The sequence below is a fragment of the Bombina bombina genome, chromosome 6 (assembly GCF_027579735.1).
Source record: "Bombina bombina isolate aBomBom1 chromosome 6, aBomBom1.pri, whole genome shotgun sequence".
Classification (NCBI taxonomy): Eukaryota; Metazoa; Chordata; class Amphibia; order Anura; family Bombinatoridae; genus Bombina; species Bombina bombina.
In genome coordinates this window covers 530,198,355-530,213,028 of record NC_069504.1, presented here as the reverse complement: position 1 = coordinate 530,213,028, position 14,674 = coordinate 530,198,355, and the positions used below count along the sequence as shown (strand labels likewise).

The window sequence follows — 14,674 nt, the reverse complement described above, 5'->3', positions numbered from 1 at the left end:
TCATAAATCGACCCCTTCAACTACATTAAGTATTTAACCCTTTGAGTGCTAGGCACTTTCCCACCTGGGTGCTAAGCTGTTCTTCTTTTTGCAAATCTTCAAGACTTACACTTTTGGAAAGGTTAGGTGATTCCCTTTCCAATGGTGGGTCTTGGGGGTCTGTAGCTGCTTAGATGCCTGAGATACAGGCTTCTAAGCAGCATGCCCCCTTTTCCTATACTTAACATTGTTAAGTTTAAATATAGTTGCGGGTGATGTCACCACGCATAATGTGAAGTCCCGGCATGCCTGTCACTATACAGGCCTGATCACCGGGGTAGGAGCGGGTGGGAGCCCCCAGATCTCCCTCAAGATGGGAGAGTGCTAGCGACGGCTCTGAGCCGTCGTTAGCACCTGAGTGGGAAACTCTGCGACGGCTCAGAGTCGTTGTTAGCACTCAAGGGGTTAAGCAAATATTAGTGATTACAGGTTGTCACAGCAATACATTTCTTATTAATGTCATTAGTTGAGCAACAGAGGGAAACTAAAGATGGAGATGATTAATAGGACAGTCACTTACGTTATGAATGTACAACTCTCCAGGCCTGGTTGTCTCTATATTCCCACCAGCTTCTGCTGCAAGGTCAACGAGTACAGAACCATCTTTCATAGACTCTACCATATCCTTGGATATCAAGATTGGAGCTCTTTTTCCTATTAAATGACAGTGAGATGTATTATTCTGAACAATATCACAGATACAAGCAGATCATAAAGAAAGGTTGGCACACAAAAAAAGAAAAAGATTTACATTTGAAAACTCTATTGTTATAAAGCTTATTTCCTTCTGATAATCCACATCAAAAAAATTAGCTCAAGTAGTGGATTTTATGGTTAATGGGACATAAAACTCAAACGTTTTCTTTCATGATTCAGATGGAGCATACAATTTGTTAAAGCACATATACTACTTTCTGGTTGGGGGCTGCACATATATGCCTCTTGTCATTGGCTCGCCCAATATGTTCAGTAGTGCATTGCTGCTCCTTCATCAAAGGATGCCAAGAGAATAAAGCAAATTAGATAACAGAAGTAAATTAGAAAGTTGTGTAAAATTGTATGCTCTAACTGAATCATGAAAGCATAATTTTGGCTTCACTGTCCCTTTAAGTTCTTTGAGATGCACCTTCAAAGTTTTTGAATGCAAAATAGCAAATGATAACTGGCAATACCGTTTTTTAAATGTGCTAAATGCAAAAGTAGTATTTTGGATTGAGCAAGAGCAACACTTAACCCACTTGCACTACGAATGCAATTAGTGCGCTACTTAACGATTCCCACTGCAAGTATCGGGTTTGCTATTTATATATCGGATGCATTAAAAATGCTTTGGTTAAAATGCTGAGCTTGACTTGTAATCTAGGCCTTTGTTTTCTGTTTGTTTTTTAAAAAAACTTATGTTTATCTGCTTAAGTTTTGTTGTTGTTTTTATGCTAATTGGATGTACCATGTCCACCAAAAAAGTTGTGATATTTGCATTTTTTTCCAGTGAGCAGGAGATATTCAATTTAGCTGGTCACAAACATGGCAACTCTTTGTTTTATAGAAATTTTAACTTTTTTTCACATAAAAATATTCTACCATAGTTACAAAGTGCTCTTCATTAGGGATGGGCGAATGTTTCGCAACATTCGAAAAACGGCACGAATTTTAACACATTCGTTCGTTCGAATCGAATTTCGAATGTTTACATAACATTATAACATTCGATTTTTGAATGTTCGGTTTCGAATTTTACGATTACATTCGAAAATATTCTTTTCGATAAAATTCGAATTTAGATTGTAATAATATTTCTAATGCTTTTTCTTCAAATGTAATATTCAAATTATGCAATATTTGAATTAAAAAAATTCGAATTTAGATTGTAATAGTATTTCTAATGCTTTTTCTTTAAATGTAATATTTGAATTATGCAATATTCTATATGGAAACATTCAAAATGATATATTTGTATCTATTTATGTATCAATTTATTAGATTCCCGCCACACCACATGAACTATTGAACTTCTGAATAGTATTTGTTAAATAGAATGTTAAATTCGAAATTTCGAATGTGGACATTCGATATAATTATAAACATTCGAATTCAAAAGTGACATTTGAAAACTGTAAATAACATTCGATTTTCGAATTTTTAAGAATATTCGTTCTTATCGACATTCGTTCTACATTCGAAATTCGAAAATTTACACATTCGCCCATCACTACTCTTCATATACACAACAGAGTTTGCTGTCCCTTTACTAAGTTTTTACCTTTTATTACAACAAGAACAAGACATCCTGCAGCATAAGCCGCCCAAGGGAAGGTAGTGCACGAGATATCTTAAAGGGATGTGTTAACCAGCTATCCAATCACTTATATTTAAAAAGCTAACTAGAAAATGTCACAGGAGCAGCTCTTTGTAAAAAAAAAAAGATATTTTTACCTCTTATGAGGTAAACGCAGCACTAATGTTGCTGATTAGCTTCTTGGTTTTTTCACAATGCAAATAACAGCTGAAGGATTTTCCCATAATCTTGAAGGTTGTCATAGAAAACTTTCTTATACTGATGAGGGAAAAGTGACTGTACCTGCACGTCAGATGCATGTTCCTTTGCAAATCCCTGGACAAGCATTCTGATTGGATGTTTAAAGTTGCTCTACAGTGGGATGTGGCTACTGAGGAAATTTTGAGGTATAATATCTTCCTTTTTTACATAGAGATGTTCATGTGATATTTTCTAGTCAGCTATTCACAGATAAGTTGCATCTCTTTTATGTGATTTAGCATGTAGATAACATGTCCCTTTAATCCCTTTAACATACATATTTACAATTATATTTACTTGTTAAAGAAATATCAGAAACTGCAAGTGTCATATTTTGCTTAAGACAACCATATGAAAAAAAACCTCACAGCTAAATTAGGAATGTCTGATCAGTTGTTTTATTTGATATGAGAACAAACACTATTGGCCATTTGCACTCCACTGAGTAATACCAGCGCACGCTAATGTGCGCTGGTATTACAAGGTAACAGCAATGCGAACGTGAGCTCGCGTTCGCATTGCTGGGAAACATTGCACTCAGGAGAGTGCGCTTCTATAGGCTCCAATGGGAGCCTCGTTCTGATGCTTAAAGCGCATCGAATAAGGTATCGCAGCATTTATAAATATATATGTATATGCTGATATACCTATATATTTATGTGTTAAAAATATAATTATAATATAATATAAGCATATACATATATATTTACTGGGAACACACAGTTCCCATAGACCACAATGTAAAGGCACTGGGTTTTTTTCTATCACCCCACTCCCGCCAACTTTAAAGTCCCAAAACTGCTTAGTGCAGTTGTTTTTTATTTAAAAAAATGCTACTTTTTTAAAAAAAAAAAACTAAACTAAAATGCCTTCTATTTTGAAGGCATTTGGGGCACTTTTACAAAATTAACCAGAGATCGGATGGTTAATTTTCTGAGTGCTACTTATAATGGCTGGTTAATTATCGCATGCACTTAAACAAGCAAATAATTTAGTGCTCCACTTGTAATCTAGCCCTATGTATTGTGTCTACATACAATAAATTGCTGATATACTGTATATAGACTTTACATTTGACTTTCTGCAACCTTGTGTTGTTACTGATGCAGGTTTTACTGTGACAGATAACTTTGCTTCAGTCAGAAAACAGTAACATTTTATTGTGTGTCCCCAGCAAAATTGTAGGTTCTGAATGAGCTGCTGAAAAATCATCATTAGCGCGTCTGATTAGAACAGAATTAATTTAGTCTGTAACTGGGCATGGTCCTCTTGTACCTGGTATGAGCGCTGTACTTATAAGAATGTCAACCTCTTTACACTGTTTTGCAAATAGGGCAAGTTCAGCCTCTATAAACTCTTTGGACATTTCTTTTGCGTAACCTCCAACACCTTCTCCTGTTTCAGCTATGTCCACCTCCAAGGGCTCTGCGCCAAGGGATTTAAACTGCTCCAGAGCTGGGGGTCTGGAAAAAATAATTACAGAGAAAATAATGTCAGTTGAAGTATGACGAGAACGAAAAAAAGTTGCAATAACAGCAGCTTAGGGAAAGGTAATATAAGGAGGTGAGAGGTGAGGTGAGAGGTGAGGTGAGATGTTAAAAGAACACATTTTGCATCAATTTTATTCATAATTTCATTTATAACAATTGCATCATATTCCAGAAACCTTTTCAACTTGTTTTACTGCAACTGTCCTGTTACACAACGCAGAACATTTTATAGAAGGTAAATCTGAATAAATGTCTTAGTATTTATAATAAAGAAATGACAGTGTGCGTGTGTCTCGTTTTAACAATGCAGCTGTAAAGGTGGGTTAGAAACGTATTGTTTTCCTCATCCGTCTCATTGTAATGGGGTTATAGCTGAAGTATTTTAGTGTTACTTTTAACTATTTCATGGCATCTGAATATGTCAGAACTTAGTGGAATTAAAAAAATATAATAAAATAAATAAATATATGTAGGTATATATATATATATATTTACATATACATACAAGTCTGTCTTTTTTTGAAGAAATATATTTACTATTACTTTTTATCATTTTCACACCAAAAAGCAGTACAGGACTAGATCTATCTATCTTTTTATCTATCTATCTATATCTATCTATCTATCTATCTATCTATCTATCTATCTATCTATCTATCTATCTATCTATCTTTCTATCTATCTATCTTTCTATCTATCTATCTATCTATCTATCTATCTATCTGTCTGTCTGTCTGTCTTTCTGTCTGTCTGTATTTTAATCACTATCCCTATAATAGTGATATGGCTAAAAATAAATATAGGACATCTTAGTCTCCAGCCACACTGAAAGATGACAACTGCAATAAAAAATATTGCCTTTTGCTTCCCTATTCTCTCCATGAATTCATTTCTGTGTGCTATATTACAATAAGTTAGGTCAATTGATCCATGCATATGCGTGTCTTGCACATAAATCCAACCCTGACCTTAGTGGTGTTTCCTCACATTGTTACAAAACCAGACCAAAGTCACCAAACCACTGTATTATGTGATATTTGCATGCATTTTAAAGACACTAAAATGTTTTACTGGAGCTTGAGATATCGATGAGAGACTGTAATGCTCTCATGTATCACGCACATGGTATATACATAGATACAACACGGTTTTAAACGGTATACATACAAAACAACATAACTAAGCTTTTACTCATATTAGGACTGTTAAAAGTAGAACTATTAATCGTCTTTACACAAGTGCAGAAAACTGAGTACCTTGTATCAAAGCCACGGACAACTGCTCCCATTGCTTTGGCAGTGCCGGCAGCAGCAAGGCCTGCAACACCACCACCGATTATTAATACCTGTGCAATACAAAGGTACGCAAGTTATTACAAAATATGCTCAGCAGTACTCTGTTTCTATGATTAATATACCAGGAATAATACCAGGAATGTAATAAGAAAGGGGTTAGTGTATATAGTATATATATGAGAGTATTAGTACCTATATAAGGAATATATTGATAATTGTCATTTACGAAGTAATGAGGGAGCTAAATATATATTTTTTCTAACAAGGTATCTGGGTGTGTCACTGCCTATTGGTTATATGATTGTATATTAATATTTTACCATAAATATTTTATTTTCCTGTTAATTCACAATGTTTTACCTTTCTCTCATATATACTGTATATATAACACAAATAATGCTTGGAAAGATATCACTATGCCCGTATAGGCAAGCTGGACACCCATGAACTGTTGCTCCAACTTTGGAACGACGGTGAAATCCGAATGGCTTGAGCCATGATGGAACTGGTCCCCATTCGCTGGCGCCTTGTCCCCTCCCCCTCCCCCCTTACCCTCCTCCTCCTCCCCCAGCTGCTGGAACCTTACCTCTCTCCTTCTCCCCCCATCTCCCCCCCCCCCTTTTTTTTTTTTTCTTCTCTCTCCCTCTCCCTCTTTCTTCTTCTTTTCTTCCCTTTTTTCTTCTTATAGATTGTATCAGCCGCCTGTGGTAGGCCTTGTTTATCTGACATTTCTGTGCGGTTCTATACAGTTATTTTTTTAAGTTGTATCTGCTCTACGGAGCACCATCTTGTTAATGTTATTTCAAAAGTTTGGATTGTTTTAATAGTCCACATGCTGCAAGAAAATCTAAGAAAATGTGGAAAACAGGAGCTTTGTGCTTCGGACAATTTCTCGAACAATGATTATTTGAATTAGATCACTTTGGACGTTTATAGCCTGTCGAGAACTATAGATTCTGTTATTGAGATTGTATATTGTAACCTGATGAGACATTGTTGTGATGCTTGTATGTTTATATCTTTATTTTTCAATAAAGCTCCTTTTAAAAATTAAAAAAAAAAAAAAAGTTATATTTATAAGTTATAACAAATATGTTAAAACAAATGGTGGCTGCATCCAAACCTTATATTCTATTAGTTTTCCTTTTTTGGTATACTGTTAATATTATATGAAACCTAACCTTCTTTATAGAATGATGTATTATAATAAGCATTAAGGGGGCCCATAAGGGTGGTATTTTCATTGAGGGGCACATTTTCTTGCCTGTTCGGTATATAAGTTGGGACCATCTTCTAAGGTTATCATCAATTGATTATTAGGTATTGTAAGAAATTGTAGTTGTTAAAGTGGTTATAGCAGAAAGAGATTGCTTTAATCAACTGCACAGGGGTAAGACTTTTTCTATGGCACCCAAAATTGATTTAATATTGATGATAATAACTTTATTATACAATTTTTTTTTTTAAACACCCCAAATGCTCTGAATTATAAAGGAACATTCTGTTAATCATTTTTTCTGTACAAATGTAATTGTTTAATTGCATGGTTAACGTTATATTGTTAACCTTTTTATCAAACCAGGAAACCAGCCATGAAATTATGTTTGGAACAGGTCAAAATGGATTTGCAAGTCATCAAGGCTGTTAAATTAGATAAATCAAAAAGAAAAATCACATGAAAAGTGTTTTGAACATTATTTGTGAGGGTTCTCGGCATGTATCAGAAAGGTTTTTACTCTGCTAAATAAAAACCATGTATAAAAATAATATTCTAATGGACTGGAATGGCATCGAATTTTAAAAACCCTGCGCAAAACCTGCCCTTTTCAAAGCTCTTCTAATAAATTGGAATAAACCCCCTGGCTCCTCTGTGTTTCTGTTTACAATATAATGTATAAATGTGTGCACATCACTGTTAGGGTTTGGTACATTTGATCTTGGATATTAACACTCACAAGCAATAGATTTATTAATTTAGTGTAAAAGCCATATTAACGACTACATGAAGCGTTTAATATATGAAACACACCTTTGCAGGGGGAACTTTTCCAGCTGCTGTTATCTGACCAGTGAAAAATCTACCAAAATGATTAGCAGCGAGAACAACCGCCTTGTAACTGGGAAAGCAAAATCACAGTTCAGTTATTCATGTTCATTTGTTTTTCTCAAATTACTTTTTAGAAACTCATATCAGCTGTATCATTAAAACTTGCTATTGCAATATGTTGGATCTGTGAGCTAAAGATCTATTTACAGATCTACACACATGCACCAAATTCAGTTATTGAAAACAAGTGGACAAAAGGAACTTAAATCTGGATTTAATAAAAGGTCTGCGTGCCTTCGAAGATAAAGACTAAATAGTAAAGTTGCTGAAATCACCAGCATTTGGGGCAAGTTGTGTCTGGAAAATGTTTAATTAGTGTAACATGTTTTTAAAGGCATTTGGTTATCAAAATACAAGTCGGGTACATTTAAAGAGCATGAAATAGACACTATACATTGTACTAGACATTTAGGCTTTAGGGATAGAATTGTTTTAATATATTTTAGTAGATTTACTTTATGATGCTGTAAATCAATAGCTCGTTTAGGGCTAGATTATGAGGGCCATGCTAACTGCTGTGCACGAGCGGTAAGGAGTATATCGCAGCTCTTTGTGCGCGTTGGATGTTTTGGGGCCTATCAAGCTCCGTATGGAGCTTGAAGCCCGTGTTTCTGGCGAGCCTTCAGACTCACCAGAAACACAAGTTATGTAGCAGCGGTCTAAAGACCGCTGCTCCATAACCTGTCCGCCTTCTCTGAGGATGCGGATAGACATCGCCGCAATTCAACCCGATCGAATACGATTGGGTTGAGTGACACCCCCTGCTAGCGGCCAATCTGCGGGGGGCGGCGTTGCAGCAGCAGTTCACAAGAGCTGCTGGTGCAATGCTGAATGCAGAGAGAGTATTGTAATCCGCATTCAGCGAGGTCTGTCGGACATGATCCGCAATGTAGGATCATGTCCGACAGGCCTTTCATAAATAGGCCCCTTTGTGCGTCTTAAAAAGCTTGAGCGCAATTGAATTTAAAGCACGTCAAAATAGGGCAACTTCAGAGCTCTGGTTAACTGTTACACGAAACAGAAAAAGATGTACAAAGCACATCAAAAATACATTTAAAAGTACAGTTACACCCAGAATAACACTGTCTGATACAATTATTAAAAAAGGGCTCAAAGATATGAGGTCTCAGGTGTTATAAAAAAACATCTGCAAAGGGCTTTAACATAGATGTACATACAAATACATGTCTAGATATGTATATGTATGTAAATATATATATACAGTATGTATAGATGTGTATGTATTTATGTATTTATATGTGTATATATGAATATACAAACATACTGTATATACACATATAAATACATAAATACATATGTATACATATATAGACGTATATTGGAGCCCTTTGCAGTCAAGTAGCTGAAAAAATATAAAATCATATTTATCCAATATTCATATTTAATAAAGTGTTTACCTCTGTATATACTGTAAATATTTCACAATCCAGTGTTCTTTACATATGCGAATATGTTCTATGTCTTTATAAATAAATATTCCTATAGATATCTCTATATATTTATACCTATATGTAATATATATATATATATATATATATATATATATATAAACTGTTTCAAAACATTATATATATATTTATATTTATGAATAAATAGATCATATTCTTCTATGTGAAGAACACTGGAATCTGAAGTATTAATATTTCATGACCTATTAGCACACTTGCTTGACTTGTTGAGTATTATTTTTTCCCACTTTCCGATCTCCATTGAAGTCTATCGGGGAATACGTTAACACAGTCGCGATATTCAGACTTCAGCTTTTTGCACGCTTCGGGTTAGTGCTCATTTAAAAACGTTTTTCTTTCAACTTGTAATACACATGGAAAAAGCCTCCGTCTAACGAAGTTAGTGCAGGAGTGCAAACTACCACTCCTCTCGTCTAGCCCTTAATAGGAAGCACTTTGAATAGAATCTACAGAATAGGGTTTTTTGGCCTTTATAAGGACAAGCATAATTTTCACACAAAAATGTATGCAGTTAAGCTAAACTGAGTGAAAACGTATTAATGATGTGCCTAAAACTAATTACATCTTCATTATCCTTGACCATTTCGATAAACAATGTTCTGCAAAATATTAATACAAAGTGTCACACTGAAATAAGGCTATGTATATAATTATTTATATTAGAAAATAATGGCTAGTAAAAGGGACACACAGCACAACATTTATTTAATGATTCCAATAGGGAATATTAACCAACTTTCCAGTTTACTTCTATTATCGAATTTGCTTCATTCTCTTGGTATCCTTTGTTGAATAAGCAATGCACTACTGGGAGCTTGTGGAACACAACAGGTGAGCCAATAAAATGAGGCATATATGTGCAGCCACTAATCAGCATCTCTTGAGCCGACCTAGGTATCTTCTTCAATAAAATATACAGAGAGAACAAAACAAATTAGATAATAGAAGAAAACTGGCAAGTTGCTTAAAATCATATGCACTATCTGAACCATATACCATTAAAGGAACATAAAATTAGAGTTGTTTTTTGTAAATAGACATGAGACTATAACAAATGTTCTCTTATTTATTATTTAAAAAATACATCTTATTGCAGGGTTCATGATGTCAATTTTTACTGTTTCATATGGTGATCTTGCTGCAACTCAAGGGCACACGGAGGTGCGACGTGCACTGCATTTACTCACATGTGCCCTGATTGGTTAACATGGCAAAGGGGAAGATTTGCAGAAAACACAAAACTGCATAATAAAAAAGGGTATAAAATCTATGTAATTCATATATATATATGTAAATTTATGTAAAAGTTATTTAAAGTAGACATGTGCGATTCGGTTCGATTCGGAAATTCGGAAAATTCGGCTATTCGGATAGAACCGAATTTCCGAATTAAAATGTTGCCGAATTTTCCGAATCGAAACGATTCGTAAATTCGGATGGCCATTGGGATTACATTAGTATTATACAGTATGTTAGGTTAACACCTAATATACAGTATAATACTAGTCTAATCCCACCTAACACTTATCTAATTGCCGAAATTCCGAACCGAATCGAACCGAATCGAATCCAGCCGAATTTCTTTGAATCCGAAACGAATCCGAAACGAATCGATTCGAAATTTTCCGAATTCGAATCGATCCGAACCGAACTTCAAAAAATTCTGAATCGATCCGAACCGAACCAAATTTTTTCGCCATGCACATGTCTAATTTATAGAAAGGAAATCTAACTTGTATGCCCTTTTAATTAGATTACTGTTTGTATTACCATTATTATTATTATTATTAACTTATTTTTTTTCTAAAGTTACATTGCTCAACAAAGAGGTAAGATAATTCTCATTTATAAAAAAAAACCCAGTATATAATACATGTGACTTGCACATAATACTTAATGCATAAGAATTAACATATAGAAGATTCCTTTTCACCAAACGTTACAATATGGAGATGATCTGTTTTAAGAATAGAAAGACTATGGGGTTTCAAGGTTTTTTTTGTTTTTTACAATTGTTTGTATTCCCTTTTAACCAGCATAGACTTTACAAGAATAAAATCCCTTCCTTTAATGACTCAGACTACAGATTTGAAGCACATTTCAGGTCTGAACAATTTAATAAACCGGCACATAGTTCCAAAACATAATAATCACATTACATGTACCATTTACCCATAATCCACAGTTTTATTTAAAATCTCATTTATTTTTTGCACTCGAACCAAATGTAAGACCAAAGAAAACAAAAGATTAACTACTTATTACAACTAACTAAACAAGCAATTGAAGAAATCACATGCCTCATTTAAAGGCACATTTTTTTTCTTTCATGATTTCAGAAAGAACATACAATTTTAAACAATTTTCCAATTTACCAGTCAGCAATTAGCTCCAAGTAATGCATTGCTACTACTGAGCCTAACTAGGTATACACTTCAACAAAGGATATTAAGAAAATAAAGCAAATTAGATAACAAATGGGAATTCTGTTTAAAATTCAATGCTCTCTCTGAATCACAAAAGTTTAATTTTGACTTTACTGTCCCTTTAACTATCTACAATGTACTTCTTCCTATATTATACAGAGAAACATAATGGGCCATATTATAAGTGGAGTGCTAATTAACGCTCCCACTCAAGCGTTAATTGCGCTAGCAGTGAGATTTTTGCGCTTTTCGGATTAGGCTTGTATTATGAGTTGAAAGTAAACTGTTTTTGCTTGCGCTCTAACCTAAGGAGCGCAAAAAAGCAGAATTTAGAATATTGTGTGCGCGCTTACGTATTCCCCCATAAAAGTCAATGAAGCATCTCTCTCTCGCAAACCTGGTCGAAAATTCTCAAGTGCGTTAACCTGACAAGAAAATATGAATATTTCACATTCCAATGTTTTTCACATACAAAAACATGCTCTATTCATAAATACATATTTATATGAATATATATATATATATATATATATATATATATATATATATATATATATATATATATATATATATATATACTGTATATAATGTTTTTTGTACAATATATATATATATATATATATATATATATATATATATACCTATATACAGTATATACATTATATGTAGATATATATATACATATAGGAATATATATTTAGAAATCCATAGAACATATTCTGCTATGTACAGAACATTTTTATTAACCCCTTAACGAGGGGTTGGGGGCTAAGGAGGGATCCCACACGTCCTCAAAAAAAATACAGTTAATGACCGAGGACGTGTGGCGTACGTCCTTGGTCTGGAAAGCAGCTGGAAGCGATCCTGCTCGCTTCCAGCTGCTTTCCGGTTATTGCACTGATGCCTCGATATCGAGGCATCCTGCAATAACCCCCCTTGGCCATCCGATGCAGAGAGAGCCACTCTGTGGCCCTCTCTGCACCGGACATCAGTGGCCGGTATCGTTGGTGGGTGGGAGCAACTCTGGGAGGCGGGTGGGCGGCCATCGATGTGCCGAGTGGAGGGGGGTGGGATCGGGGGCGGGACTGATGGGAGCGTGCACGGGGGCGGTGGGCGGGCGCGTGCACGGGGCGGGAGCGGGAGGGAACCGCTACACTGCAGAAAAAAAGTTAATAAAAGTTAAAAAAATATATATATTTAAAAAAAATTCAATCATCATCTAAGGGTTCTGGAAGGGGTGGGGAGTTGGTCTTGGGGGGGGGGAAGCTACACTACAGAAAAGGGCAATAAAAAGAACAAAACAAACTTTTTTTTACTAAACTGGGTACTGGCAGACAGCTGCCAGTACCCAAGATGGCGCCCATTAAGGCAGAGGGGGAGGGTTAGAAAGCTGTTTGGTGGGGGATCAGTGAGGTTGGGGGCTAAGGGGGGATCCTACACAGCAGCATATGTAAATATGCTTTAAAAAAAAAAAAGCCCAAATATAGCTTTTATTTTAGTACTGGCCGAGTTTCTGCCAGTACTTAAGATGGCGGGGACAATTGTGGGGTGGGGGAGGGAAGAGAGCTGTTTGGGAGGGATCAGGGGGTCTGATGTTTTAGGTGGGAGGCTGAGCTCTACACTAAAGCTAAAATTAACCCTGCAAGCTCCCTACAAGCTACATAATTAACCCCATCACTGCTAGCCATAATACACGTGTGATGCACAGCGGCATTTGGCGGCCTTCTAATTACCAAAAAGCAACGTCAAAGCCATATATGTCTGCTATTTCTGAACAAAGGGGATCCCAGAGAAGCATTTACAACCATTTGTGCCATAATTGCACAAGCTGTTTGTAAATGATTTCAGTGAGAAACCTAAAATTGTGAAAAATTTAACGTTTTTTTTAATTTGATCGCATTTGGCGGTGAAATGGTGGCATGAAATATACCAAAATTGACCTAGATCAATACTTGGGGTTGTCTACTACACTACACTAAAGCTAAAATTACCCCTAAAAGCTCCCTACATGCTCCCTAATTAACCCCTTCACTGCTGGGCATAATACACGTGTAGTGCGCAGTGGCATTTAGCAGCCTTCTAATTACCAAAAAGCAACGCCAAAGTCATATAGGTCTGCTATTTCTGAACAAAGGGGATCCCAGAGAAGAATTTACAACAAATTAAGCCATAATTGCACAAGCTGTTTGTAAATAATTTCAGTGAGAAACCAAACGTTTGTGAAAAAATTAGTGAAAAAGTGAACAATTTTTTGTATTTAATCACATTTGACGGTGAAATGGTGGCATGAAATATACCAAAATGGGCCTACATCAATACTTTGGGATGTCTTCTAAAAAAAAATATATACATGTCAATGGATATTCAGAGATTCCTGAAAGATATTAGTGTTCTAATGTAACTAGCGCTAATTTTGAAAAATAATGGTTTGGAAATAGCAAAGTGCTACTTGTATTTATGGCCCTATAACTTACAAAAAAAGCAAAGAAGATGTAAACATTGGGTATTTCTAAACTCAGGACAAAATTTAGAAACTATTTAGCATGGGTGTTTTTTGGTGGTTGTAGATGTGTAACAGATTTTGGGGGTCAAAGTTAGAAAAAGTGTGGGTTTTTTTCAATTTTTTCCTCATATTTTATAATTTTTTTTATTATTATTATTTTTAGAAAGTCCATTTAATGGCGAGAAAAATGGTATATAATATGTGTGGGTACAGTAAATGAGTAAGAGGAAAATTACAGCTAAACACAAACACAGCAGAAATGTAAATGGTCCCAAACGGACAGAAAATGGAAAAGTGCTGTGGTCATTAAGGGGTTAAATATGAATATTGCATAAATATGTTTTTTCATGTTTTCATCTACTTAACTGCAAATGGCTCCAATGCATATATATATATATATATATATATATATATATATGTCCATATATAGTATCTCACAAAAGTGAGTACACCCCTCACATTTTTGTAAATATTTTATTATATCTTTTCATGTGACAATACTGAAGAAATGACACTTTGCTACAATGTAAAGTAGTGAGTGTACAGCCTGTAAATCAGTGTAAATTTGCTGTCCCCTAAAAATAACTCAACACACAGCCATTAATGTCTAAACCGTTGGCAACAAAAGTGAGTACACCCCTAAGTGGAAATGTCCAAATTGGGCCCAATTAGCCATTTTCCCTCCCCAGCGTCATGTGACTCGTTAGTGTTACAAGGTCTCAGGTGTGAATGGGGAGCAGGTGTGTTAAATTTGGTGTTATCACTCTCACACTCTCTCATACTGGTCA

At 35.2% G+C, this 14,674-nt stretch overlaps 1 pseudogene; it reads right to left on the bottom strand.

Moving 5' to 3' along the window:
- The window catches only part of LOC128663230 (NAD(P) transhydrogenase, mitochondrial-like), a 402,446-nt pseudogene that overhangs the window by 278,366 nt on the left and 109,406 nt on the right, over nt 1-14,674 (bottom strand).